The sequence below is a fragment of the Marmota flaviventris genome, chromosome 7 (assembly GCF_047511675.1).
Source record: "Marmota flaviventris isolate mMarFla1 chromosome 7, mMarFla1.hap1, whole genome shotgun sequence".
In the NCBI taxonomy this organism is placed as follows: Eukaryota; Metazoa; Chordata; class Mammalia; order Rodentia; family Sciuridae; genus Marmota; species Marmota flaviventris.
Genome location: NC_092504.1, coordinates 106,490,689 through 106,502,931, shown reverse-complemented (window position 1 = coordinate 106,502,931; position 12,243 = coordinate 106,490,689). Strand labels below are relative to the sequence as shown.

Sequence of the window (12,243 nt, the reverse complement as noted above, 5' to 3'; positions counted from 1 at the left end):
TGAACTGAGAAAAACTGGGAGATGAAGTTACACTGAGGTTCCAGCAAATTCATGAGGAAGGAATTTCATGTAAGTGGACGAGCTGCCGGTAGAAATGCCTGAGATTTCTTCATCATATACCTGCCTCGTCTTTGTCACTTCATCTGCTCTGTTTCTTACTTGTTTTTAGCAGAATGAAGCAAAAAAAAAAAACACGTGTGTTGGAGGATTTATTTTTTATAGCATTAAGAATAGGATGAGAAGGACTTCTAGTTTTCAGGGTGGCCTAGCTGGAAGAAAGAAACCCAGGTGTGGCGAGCAGGTGGTAAAGCTCAGGAGGAGGGGAAATGAAGCTGAATGACTGGGGCCTACAGGAAGGAAGCGAGCCCATGGGGGTGGGCAGTAGTGTCAGAGGAGGGACCCTTGTTTGTCTACAGGGGAATTCCTTCAGATCCTCACCAGGAAAACTGCCCATTCTAACTTTGATGAGTCATATTTATTAATCAGTTTATTCCGATAGCCTGGGAATTACTTAAGCATTCAGACTATGTTTTATTCAACTTTGAATCCCTAGCTCATGGCACAAGGTTTATTGAACATGTCCAGTGCTCAATACAGATTTACTAAATGATCCAAGGAATACGCCTTCCTTAAATCAGGGCCTCCTGCCAGCCACACTTCAAATTATATACATCATCTTCTAAATAAATTCCTATTTCTAGTTGGAGAAATGCTTCTCTAATTCTTAAAGCAGAAGGAACCCTCAAGCCAATCCAATTCAGGTCATTAAATCTGACCATCCCTGAGACTTAAGACTCCCAACTCAAAAGCCACAAACCCCAGAGGGATGATCTTTTAAAAAATCCCTTATTATAGTTTTGTAACATCAAAATAACCACCAGGGGAACGGAAGAATAGTTTCCTTATCAAAGTAGAGAAGTTTCAGTGTAAGTAAATTTGTGTTATTTAAAAATCATAAGTAAAACTAAGTTAAAAAAAAGCAAGAAAGGAAATGACTTTATCCCTAAAGACCTTTAGCACCACGGTCCTTTATACATTATCAACACATTTTATATATTATCAACATTCATCATTTAACAAGGAAATGCCACTCTCCAAAGAAAGCACGGAGTTAAGGTAGCACTGTGTCCTCTGTTAGCTTCAATTGATACTATTCTCAGCGCTGTCTTCTCCAAGCGAAGCTGTTGAAGCACCCGCCACTTAAGGATTAATAATTAGATGAGAGGATGTTTTTAGAAGTAAAGTAGGAGGCACGATGTGGGGGTGGCACACGGTGAAGCGTGCGCGGGGAAGGAAAGTGGCAGCAGAAGTTGAGAAAGAAGGAGAGATTTCAGAGAGCTCTCTCTACTGAAGACATGGGCTTGAGTTTTGCATCTCAGAAGGACATTTGTCTTCATTTGCAGCACAAATAAATCAACCCTGACACTGAAGTAGTCACTTCATTTTTAGCCATATTAAAAAAGCAGTTTTTCACAGTCCAGGGGCCAGACCCTGTAGTGATCTGACTACCTCCAAGAACGGCTGTGCATGCAGCGGGCTGCCATCACTGGATGAGCTTTTCACAGCTGTCCACACATAGCCACAAACTGAGATAGGAGTCGACAGTACTCCTGAAGATTTAGCTCAACTGCTACTCTTGCTGAATACAATGCAGTATTAATTGAAAAACTGGACTTTCAGGAGGCTATGCAAGTTGGGTATGTATGGAAAGAGCTGTATATAAAGATATGGTGCACTTAAAACTATGTAAAGCAATTCAATGTAAAATCTTACTCATGGGTCCTTAAGGTGAAGAAAAAAAATAAATCATTGTTAAAACAGTTAATATTTTTTACATTTGCCACATATCGGGCAGTAAAAAGTAAGCAAACAAACAAAAACTTCACTATTCTGCTGCTAACAGACCAGTTCAACTCAATTTGTAGTGATGGAACTTTCTACATATTTGACTGATGGAAACTTTTTAGGCAAAGTTATTATTTATGGGACTTAACTGTATTCAGTACAATTCTCTCTGCTTTGTAGGGAACACATCAATTTCATGAGTACAGTCATAGAATTTTAGAACTTGATGGTACTTACAGAACACCTAGTCCAGAATTCACAAGCTCAATACCTATGGGTTCTAGCTATGTAACAGTATTTTTGAAGACACAGAGTACAAGGGACCCACGCAAAGCCTCAAGGTCAAAGAGACCACAGGGAGAAATAGGGTCAGCAGTGAAGCTACTGTGTACCACTTAACTGTGGTTCCATTCCATCCTAGAGAATGTGGGCCAGGGTTTCATTGTACAACAGATTTTCTGATTTTTAAATATTGGCTTAATTGCACATAAATTCCTGCAGGCCAAGGTTTTCTTGTTGGGCCCACAGATTGCCAGTTTTCGGTTTCTGAGCTGGTATATACATTCCCAAACCTGAAATCCTGGCAGATTAAACCAAGGGTACCAAGTCTCTCAGATGCTTGTGGCAAAGATCTGTTCTGTTCTGAGAATTCCCATGTGTAGACAGGAAATGGTTCCCCATGTGAAAGGGGATTATAAAGTCACCCCCCGCCCCTTAATCACAGCTCAGCCCCTGACCCTGACATTGACAGATTTCTGCTCTCTGACTGCTTTCAGAACATGTTCGACATGAAAACAAGAACAATTCTTCACACCCATTTGTAATAAGAAATTTTTACTCATCCAAGGATGCAGGTGAAAATGTGTTCTCATTTACTAGCTTTACCTCTGATTAAAGTTCTTATTAGCAATCAAAATTCTAGTTGCTCCATTTTGGCCTGCATTTTTCAAGCAGAAATAGTTTATAGAATAATCCAAGGAAAGCCATTCTTAAAGAACAACGCAACTAAGTGTAAATAAAAAATTCATGCTATGTATGAAACAGTTTTATATATGGGTCCTAAGAATCATGGAGGGTTTGCTGAAATAATGGAGTTTTAATACATGTTTGAGTAGATTGAGAAATTAATTTAGAAGGAAGAAATGAGAACTTTAAAATGACATAATGGCAAACTTAAAAGTGGAACCTACATTGAACCAAATACATTTTGCATTTTAAAATAGTTTTAAAAAGTCTATCATGGGAAAGCACATTATAACATGGAATAAAAATGAAAAAAAAAACCTATATTATATTTCATATCCCTGTCCTACAGAGCCATAATTCAGAGTAAAAACCCAGAGGCAATGCAAAATTCTGAATCTTAATAATATTTGACATCTTAGACTTACTAAGACAGACATACAGGCACAGGCTATTACATTTTAGAAAAAACTTCAACTCAGGAAATGTAGTTAACACAAACACTTTACTCCCTCAAGGGTTTCATTTAACTAAAGTTGTACATTATAAAGACAGAGAAGAGTCTCCCATTGACAAAATATGGTTATTTTAATTTTGGCCTATTTAGAAATCAATATCCCTGAAAAACAATCAAGAATCTAACAGCATAAAGTATGTGATTATTCCCCATAAACTATATCTCCCACTTTGATGCGCTATTTGTAACTCATGGTTAAAAAAGGATTTTTCCGAAACTCTTTTTTCTCTACAAAATTACTAGATGCAAATGTGATTTTTTTAAGGAGCCTTGGAGATCTCTGTCCAGCTGTCTGTTACTGAATTAGTAACATAGCTGAGGTCCCTGGAGATGCCTGTGACTTGGTAGGTTTTTATTCTCCAGGTTTTGGGTCCCCCCATTCCCCAGGGGTTTTAATTGTGCAAGAGTTACAGATTGTAAATCTTAATTAATCCAATCTTCTTGTCAGATGCTCAGGTATCCATTCTGTTTAGAATCCAAGACTTAGAAATTTTAAGTAGAATCAGTGTGTATGTATAAGAACCTGTCTTGCTTCAGATCACCCAGCTGATTCCTGCAATGTTTCTGCCACATCAGACCCTTGAGACAGAGATGGAGATGACTGCACTGTCATTTGGAAGAATATACCACACTGACTCTCAATTTGGAGGAAGGATGCATAAGTTACTTGATTCTCCTTCCATCCCCACGGAGGTTCTCTGAGGTCTTGTTCCTGTTCTCATTATCTGAGAAACAGTGAAGAATTAGCAAGAGGAATTCTGGATTTTAGCACCTGCTGCAACAGTGACTTAGAATAAGTTATTAAGTTCCCAGGAATTCATCTGAAACCATTTTATTTCCCTGTAAATAAAGGCATGGACTTCAAGATAGTGTACACATCTGGCTGTCAGAATCCTTTTGGGACCTCTAAAAATACAGATTTCTAAACTTCCCTCCAGATTTGGATTTGGATTTGAATTCAAGAGGTCAATTGCATTTAACCTATGGCCAAGGATCAGTTATTAGTGCCTGCTAGTAATAATTTGGACCCCCTATTTTGCTGCTAACTTTAAAATAAAGGCAACAATCAAATTACAGGCATGAAAAATTAGAAAGCTGTTACTGTGCTGCCAACTCCAATATGCCCAGTTAAAAAGCTGTGAATAATTTTCTCTCTGGCAGTCAAGACAGTAAGTAATTTAAACTGTAAGAAACACGTGTGCGCACACACAGACACACACACACACACACACATACACACGTCTTTCCAATTCAAATGCAACCTTTTCATGTTTTTATTATTTCAAACTTGACTCTTACGCCAAAAAGTTAGATTATCACTAATTGAAACACTCTGATGTGGAAAAGGAAGTTGAAAGAAAGAGGTGTCCAGGATATGTGTGTGTGGATGCAAATTTCTGTATTTGACTGCTGTCCAAATCAACTAATTCAAGTCAATGAGTCTAACTGGCACTGTTCTTCTGGTTAAAGGTATAGTTTCATTCAAGGGTATCAACATCACCATATTGAGAAAGCCAATAAAGTTTTCAGAAGCACAAAGACTTTCTTCTGATTTTGTCTTCTCAAAATAATTATTAGGCTACCTATGGCAAAACACAAGGATGCTCATTTCTTAAAATATATATATAAGCACATTTAAATATTTAAGAAGATGGACAAGTCATACAACAATTGAAAGAAAGAAAACATGGTAGATGCTCCTCTTCCCTTTGGGATGCATAGCCCAGTGACCTGCACATACTCATAGGGCAGTCAGTGCCTTGCAGAGGACTTTGCCTCTATCAAGTTTTCCTGGGAGGAAGTTTGTTAAAGAGAATAGGATGGTCACCTGAGCACCCTTTCACCCTCTGTGACAGTGACTGTAGTTGTGTTCTGAGAAATGAAATTATCTTGCTGCAATGCCGTGTATGTCGTAACTTCAACAGTTCAACTATCAAATTCAACTAAATTAAGGTTCAACCAGTAAATGATTGCAAAAGAATGAAAAAGATGGCAGGACATAACAGATTGATGATGTTATAACCATTCCAGCCATATTTTCTTGAAGCAGCAGGATTAGGAAGAGAAATCTTAGATATAAAATAATTAACAACTCTTTAAAAACGAGATTACATATACAGAAATAGAGACTAAAACAATAGTGGGAGCAGGGAGGAAAAGAGGAGAAGCAAGTCAAAAGACATGAAGCAATAGATATGTAGGAGGAACATCTAAAGGTCTAATGTACAACACTAGGACTATAGCTAAAAATAGTGTATCACAGGGCTGAGGCTGTAGCTCACTGATTGAGTGTTTGCTTCACGGGTGTGAGGCACTGGGTTCATTCCTCAGCACCACATAAAAATAAATACATGAAAAGATATTGAATCAATTTACAACTAAAAATATTTTTTAAAATAGTGTATAGCATCATGATTTCTGTTAGCAAATGAGTAGATTATAATTACTCTTGCCGTTGATGGTAGACTGGGGGTAAGGGTATGAAGAATGGGGTGAGAAATGGGTAATTATGGGAGATGATGGATAGGTTGATTTGCTTAACCATAGTTACTATAGTAACTAGGTATATCTACGTGTATATCAACATCTTATTGTATACCTTAAATAGGCATAACTTATTAAATTTATTAAAAATAATAGCAACCATTGAGTAATATTTCAGTCTAAACAGAAATTTCACTACCATTATCTACTCCAACTTGATAATCACTTTTTCTCCAAATGATTCTTAAAGCTACCTCCCACTACCCACTTCATTTTTTGCTGTCTCTTATTATGTCACCACCCCTTCCTCAGTGCCCAACTAGATCCAGCCATCATTCATAAACTAGCTCAAGTTCCCCCTCATTCCTGAAGTTTTGCAGACCAATTCAGTCCCTGAGGAGCTTGCTCTCAGACTTTACTGGAATGCATTTCATAAGACACAGTCTTGCCTTTTTCAGTGAAGCAACTTTGCTTTTCAGAATATTGCATAAATACTTGTGGATCTGAAGTCCTGGTAAATTGTTGGCATCTTGCAAAGAAGCGGCATCTCGCAAAGTAGCGGCATCTCTTCTTTGTGTCATTTAAAGCAGTAGCCTTTGGACTTTCTGGAACATGAGGTTATAATAGGATATATATATTTTATATCACGGTCCATTACGTACCACATATAAGTACTTAATTTTAAAATTCCCATGAATAGTACTTATTCTTTTATGCTGTCTTACCTTATTATATTGGGGAAGGGTCCTGGGGTATGAACCCAGGGGTGCTTACCATGAACTACATCTCCAGTCCTTTTTATTAATCTTACTTTTTGAGACAGGATCTTGCTAAGTTGCTGAGGCTGGCCTTGACATTGTGATTTTCCAGCCTCAGCTTTCTAAGTTGTTGAGATTACAGGCGTGCACCACCACACCTGGCTCTTTCTTGTATTTAAAAAAAAAAATGCTAATCATAGTCACTGACTTCACAATGGCTTGAGACCTGCAGTTTTAAAAATGCCGTACCAGAAGGGCATTTATTGATTACTATGGAATTGTTATAGCCATTTCTCTCACTTAAAAATTATTTAAAAATTATATGTGGCCATTGGGCTCTTTAAGTAATACTCCCAATTTAGTTGTTTGTTCATTCAGTGTTTCATGCCTTGGTGCATTTGCTTTTTCCAGTTTTCTAGAACAAGTAAATGCTTGGTATATACAATTTCCCATCTTTTCCCCTATACACTCTTATTATAAAATAAGATTCTCTGCATTTCTAAATTTCATTTCTATAAAACTCAAATTTCCTTTCCCTCATAATCTCTTTGACTTTCACAATGTGCAAAGTGGGTCAGACATTTCATGGATGAAGTCAATGAGACTCAATTATGACTTACTCAGGAACATTTTTCTTCTTTAACAGGTGATTATAAATCAAGGTAAATATGGTTTGTAGATATTTGAAGGATATGAATTTGGATCATTGGAACCATAAAAAGCCTGAATATGTATGCATTTACTTCACCTCTTCAGAGCCAAAGGTTTACTGACCAGATGAGGTGCTGCCCGCTGGACTCATAGGTAGATCCTGTCTTCCTCTCCATCCTCAACTTTCTACCTTTATGTACTCGTGTTTATTTGTTTGGTTTTCTGTTCTTCATTGATTCTGGAGATTGAACCTAGGGTCTCACATATATGCTAGGGAAGCACTTTACCACTGAACTACTTCCCCAGAACTTTTTATTTTAAATTTTGAAACAGGGTCTTGCTAAATTGACCAGACTGGCCTTGAACTTGGAATTCTCCTGCTTCAGCCTCCTGAGTGGCTGGAATTACCAGCATACATCACCACACCCAGCTCACATTTTTTTTTTTAATAACTTAGAGCTCCTTGTTTTTCTGGGACTCTGAATATTTTGCCCTCGCTTGTTCACCTGGTGAGTTCCTCTCATCCTTCAGAGCCACTGTAGACTTGTCTTGTTCTCTCTACCTTCATAATCTGTTTTCTTTAGCACCTTGCAATAGCATGTAACTAGCTCTTACTATCAGTCTCCCCCTCAAGTTTTGTAGGATGAAGCTATGTCTTGTTCATCCTTTTATTCTACATTCAAGGGCCATGTTCAATTCAAGAAAAATACATGTGGAATGCATGAATGAAAATTGTTTGGCTGAGTGAATGAATGAGGGCACTGAGGCCACATGCAGCTGCCACAGAAAGAGCTCCAGAGCAAGTTTGGAACTAAAATTGTGTGTCCTCACTGTTTGAGGCCAGTATTTTATGATTTTGTAATTCCATCACCAATATATCAGTGTTTCCCTGTAGGCTGCAGAGTTTGTGACTAGCAATTCAAACAGTGAGAGATAGATGGATCTAAATATATTCTTTCAAGTTTATTTGGGGCATAATCAAGAAAATGTTGCAGGAACAAATAATTAAGTGTATTGGGCAAGTCCTTAGAGGCAATTAAAACACTCAGATTTCAAAACAGCTTGCTGGAATCTCCCCTCCCCTCCAATTGAGACTGATTTGGTCACATACTGCTTCAGTTCTACACTCTGTATGTGAAGCTGATGCACTAGTGATTTGATTCTTATCATTTTCATAAGTCTAGTTGGTGATGAGGTGAAGCCTCACCACAATCCAACACAATGTCCACATTTCTCTATGAGTTCATCTGCTTTGTGTCCAAAATAAATTTCTACCATATCATATTCTAGACCGTGACAGCAATCACTACTTTTTTCTCTGTGAATCAACAGTACATCCCACCCCCCAAAACACCTACAAACTTGGGGGGAAAAAGACTCTTTCCAAAGAACATTCTCTTATGCAAACTCTGGCCATTTGGGGATAGCAATAGAGAAGATTTTATTCTTTGTACTGTGACTCACGTATCTTTATTCCCACAATTATTACTTAAGGCAGGTCAATGGTGAACACAATGGAAAAGAAAGAATAGTTTCTAACTGGAAAATAAGCACATTCAGGAGAAGTACATTCAAAGCATTATCAAAGTAAAATATGCAGCAGCACCAACAGGAGCAAACAAAAGCCCACGCAAGAGATGTGTAAATATTTCATGAAGCTGAGCCTTAATCAACTCTCTCTCCAAATCTTTCTGGTGTTGTAAACACTTCAGTTTCTTCCAGTCCCACCATGACCCAGATTCCTTGCAAAAATAAAAAAAAAAAACCAAACAAAAAACACAGACCAATGGATCATTAATAAATGTGTTGTGAAAAATATTTAAATCGAGCATATCCAGGCACAGTTTTAACTGGAGGAAGAAGACACTTTAATAAAAGGTGGCTGCTACTTTAGTGACTACTCAGAGCTTGGTTTCTCCCCTCCCCCTTCAAGTCTTCTCCCCCCCCCCCCCACCTCCTCTGCTGCTTTGTGGACATTCACATCATCTTAACCTTGAACTGTCTACATTCAAAGGCAGTGATTTCTCTGAATACCCCTCAAGAAGGCCCTAGAAACCTGACCTGCATTTGCTGTCTCTCTCCACCCCAAATTCACTTCCCAGTGTCAACTATGTACCCCTCCATTTCCCCTCTTTCACTGCCCATTGTTGCATCTGAAATTTTGCCTACATCTTCTCCATTTGCCTGGATACCATAAAGATCTGCTGTATCAGTTAAATATCTTCTTCAGACCTTTTTCGAAAATCCACATCCACAGAGCTGTTTATCTGCTCTAGTCTCTATCTTGACTTAATGTGGTTCCAAAGTTCACCTCCAGACACTGAACAGGTCTCTACAATGATTTCCCTTTATCAACCTCTGCCCGCCCTTCCTATTCTCTCCCCGCCCATCTCAAGAAAAACTATATATGTGTAAATATATATACACACAAACACACATGAAAATACTTATATATGTCCAGTGTTTTGACCTTAATGGGAATAAACGTAAGAAAAATGAGAAAAATGCCGCACACACATACACACACGCCCCTCTTTCGATATTCGCAGTGTGCAGACCCGACTGATTGTAAATCCCCCAGCTCACGAACATCAGGAGTTTTCTCCTATTTACCTTCAAAGGCAGAGAGCTTAAGGCAGCAATGACCTTGCAGAGAAATTCATTACCTGCGAGGCAGGATGGGATGGGGACAAGAGCAACAGGCAAAGGAACCCCCAGCAAAATGTGGGACCAAATCCCTCCCCCATCAATATACAACACATCGCAACGCTCCGGCCCCCAGGGTTGGCCACTGGGCAGAGTGGCGGGGGAGGGGGGGGCGTCTCCTCCCTACGCCGCAGGTCGCCTACCTGCTTTCGCCTGGCTCTCCCCGGCGCCGCGGGGCCACTGTCTGCGCTGTAGCAAGGGCTTCCCGTCGCATATCCTAAGCACAGGCTCTGGGCGCCACACCGACGTCTCTGGTTGGCGAGCTGCGGTCCTTTTCAACCCAGTCCCGGAGCCAGCTCTGTGCGATCAGGAACTGAAATTACTATGCAAAGAGCTGAGGTGGCGCGCTGGAGCGGGGCGGGATCGCCCGGCAGCCCCCGCCACTGGGTTGCAGCCTCCGGTCGCCGCCACTACCAGGCGCAGAGCAAATTTGGTGATGGGAGTTCACGAACTCGACTGTTCATCCATCAGGCCCAGGGTGCTCCCATCTGTCCGGAGCTGCCGGGCTTGAGGACCCGAGCAAGGGGCTGCAGCCTTGCAGGCAGTGGCGGTGACGGCGGCAGCAGCAGCAACCGTGGTAGCAGCAGCAGGAGCAGCAACAGCAGCAGCAGGACGCCGGAGCTCCGCCCTCACGAACCCCCTCCTCTGCCTAACTGGTCTCGGGGGAAAGAGTTCCAGCCGCGCCTGCTGCGCGCCTGGCGGGGGAGCTGGGCGGCGGAAAGCAGGTTGTGGTTCTGCTGCAAGGAGACCAGCCACAGGAGATCAGATCGAAAGTTAAGAAGAGGATTAGGCAAGCGAGCTGGTGACCCAGAGCGGCAGAGTAGGAATTCTGGCCCTTGCCTTTTCCTGCAGGTCATTAGACTCCAAGGCTGAGTCTAGACTCTAGTGGACGTGTTTCTCACAAAGCCACGTGCGGTGAAGATCTGAGAGCAAGGAGGTCACCGGACGTTTAATATTTGTTGTACAGCGTACAGTATCCTGCGTATTTGGAATTGGCATTGCTAACGGTCCTCCACTGAATAGAATACCCCTATCCCCAAGAGGCGTGGATTGCTTTGGAAACTGGCCCTAGTGAGCAGCTCCAGCAGTTATGAATGGATATGTAATATGGTTAGCCGCTGTAGATGGTGCAAAATGATACAATAAGGAAAACTATTATTAACTGAGTCTTTGTTGGCAGGCCTTGTGCACAGCGCCTTATATGCAGCACTCTAATTCTCACAATGAGCCATCAGATGTGTATTATTCCTCATTTGTGTATGAAGAAAATGAGACTTAGATGATTTAGACACTTCCCTTGAGTTTATGGTTGTAAGGGGCACAGCTGGGATTCACATCACTCCAAAATACCTTCTTTGACCAATTTCCAGGGCTCACCTAGAGATCTTGTTGAAAATGCTGTTGTGATTCCATAGGTCTGGAGTGGGATCTGCATTTCTAACAAACTCCCAGGTGATGCCCTTGAGGCTGGCCAAAACAACAAACTTTCTAAGCCACTAGGTCAGGGATTTTTAAATAAGTGTCTTTTTTTTTTATGCCAGCTCCAGTTGATTGAGAACTACTTCCTAAAGGTGGATTAAAAGGGATAGTAAGGCTATTATTATATATTATTATATATTATATATAGGCTATTATTATATATTATATATTATATATATATGATATATTATATTATATATTATATTATATATTATTATTATTATTATTATTGGTTATTTAGCAGATAATGCTGCAAATTAATTCATTATACTTGTTTTGGCTGATGGGAAGTTTGTGACAAGGATGCTGGGTGGTAACTTCCAAAACATCTTTATTTCAGGAGTGGTTATGGAGCAATATTTACAGTATCTGAGTATGAAGGATAGATGCCTTTTTTTCCAGTCTGTGGCCTCATTAAGAAAAATTTACAAATGACTTAAAATCAGCATACTATAGTAATGTAGCCACATCAGTGTTTATAGCAGCTCAATTCACAATAGCTAAACTGTGGAACCAACCTAGATGCCTTTCAATAGATGAATGAATAAAGAAACTGTGGTATATATATTCAATGGATTATTACTCAGAATTAAAAGAGAATAAAATTATGTCATTTGCAGCTAAATGGATGCAGTTGGAGAATATCATGCTAAGCGAAGTAAGCCAATTCCAAAAATCAAAGGCCAAATGTTCTCTCTGATAAGTGGATGCTAATCCCTAATGGGGTAGGCATGAGAAAAATGGAGGAACTTTGGGCAAAGGGGGGAGGGGGAGGGGAAGGAGTATGGGGCAGGAAAGATGGTGGGATGAGATGCACATCATTACCCTAGGTACATGTAT

At 40.0% G+C, this 12,243-nt stretch overlaps 1 protein-coding gene across 2 annotated transcripts in view; it reads right to left on the bottom strand.

Annotated features, from left to right (window-relative positions):
* The window catches only part of Gprin3 (GPRIN family member 3), a 64,444-nt gene extending 53,866 nt beyond the window's left edge, over nucleotides 1-10,578 (bottom strand). For both annotated transcript variants that reach the window (XR_011708013.1, XM_027926667.2), the window contains exon 1: nucleotides 10,068-10,578. The gene's annotated coding sequence lies outside the window, so the exon portion shown is untranslated. The remainder of the gene's footprint in view (nucleotides 1-10,067) is intronic.
* Nucleotides 10,579-12,243: the final 1,665 nt, after the last annotated feature.